This window comes from Nanorana parkeri, unplaced genomic scaffold (assembly GCF_000935625.1).
Source record: "Nanorana parkeri isolate BGI_ZX_2015 unplaced genomic scaffold, ASM93562v1 scaffold315, whole genome shotgun sequence".
In the NCBI taxonomy this organism is placed as follows: domain Eukaryota; kingdom Metazoa; phylum Chordata; class Amphibia; order Anura; family Dicroglossidae; genus Nanorana; species Nanorana parkeri.
This window is the reverse complement of record NW_017306583.1, coordinates 312,010-313,153: the sequence shown is the minus strand read 5'-3', so window position 1 is coordinate 313,153 and position 1,144 is coordinate 312,010. Positions and strand designations below refer to the sequence as shown.

The 1,144-nt window shown below is 46.3% G+C and overlaps 1 protein-coding gene across 1 annotated transcript in view; it reads right to left on the bottom strand.

Moving 5' to 3' along the window:
• The window catches only part of SLC38A5 (solute carrier family 38 member 5), a 55,390-nt gene that overhangs the window by 19,076 nt on the left and 35,170 nt on the right, over positions 1-1,144 (bottom strand). The window lies entirely within an intron of this gene.

Here is a 1,144-nt window from a genome sequence, read left to right as displayed (position 1 = left end):
GATATAACACCCAGCACAGACTGTACAGTGGATATAACACCCAGTGCAGTGTGTACACCAGATATAATAACCGGCATAGACTGTACAGTGGATATAACACCCATCGCAGTGTGTACACCAGATATAACACCCGGCACAGACTGTACAGTGGATATAACACCCAGCACAGACTGTACAGTGGATATAACACCCAGTGCAGTGTGTACACCAGATATAATAACCGGCATAGACTGTACAGTGGATATAACACCCATCGCAGTGTGTACACCAGATATAACACCCGGCACAGACTGTACAGTGGATATAACACCCAGCACAGACTGTACAGTGGATATAACACCCAGCACAGACTGTACAGTGGATATAACACCCAGCACATACTGTACAGTGGATATAACACCCAGCACACACTGTACAGTGGATATAACACCTAGCACAGACAGTACAGTGGATATAACACCCAGCATAGACTGTACAGTGGATATAACACCCAGCACAGACTGTACAGTGGATATAACACCTAGCACAGACTGTACACTGGATATAACACACAGCACAGACATACAATGGATATAGCACACAGCACAGACTGTACACTGGATAAAACACCTAGCACAGACATACAGTGGAGATAGCACACAGCACAGACTGTACACCGGATATAACACACAGCACAGACTGTACAGTGGATATACTACCCAGCAAAGACTTTACAGCGGTTCCTGCCTGTCTCCTCTCTTCCTCCACCCCACACAGCTTGGTTACTAACCTGGGGGTGGGCTTCAGCGGGATGGGGTGGAGCTTCGGAATGACTGGGCGGAGCTTTGGTGGGCTGGGGGATGCCTCACCAAGCACAGAAGGCACGGCACGTCACTGGTACAACTACACAAGGTCTTCTTTATTAAAGTGCATGGAATGAGAATTGTCTACTGGATCAGATTCTTTCACTTTTTTGGTTGTGATGGACAGCAGAGATCCATATTTCAGTTTTATAAATCTGGCTCATTGCCTTATTAGCCATAATAATTAGGGATGCACCAATATATTGGCCGCCGAAACATATCGGCCGAAAATTGCACTTTTGGCTAAATGCCGAAAGTGCAATTTTCCTGCCGATACATAGGCGCATCCGTGCTTTCTTTCG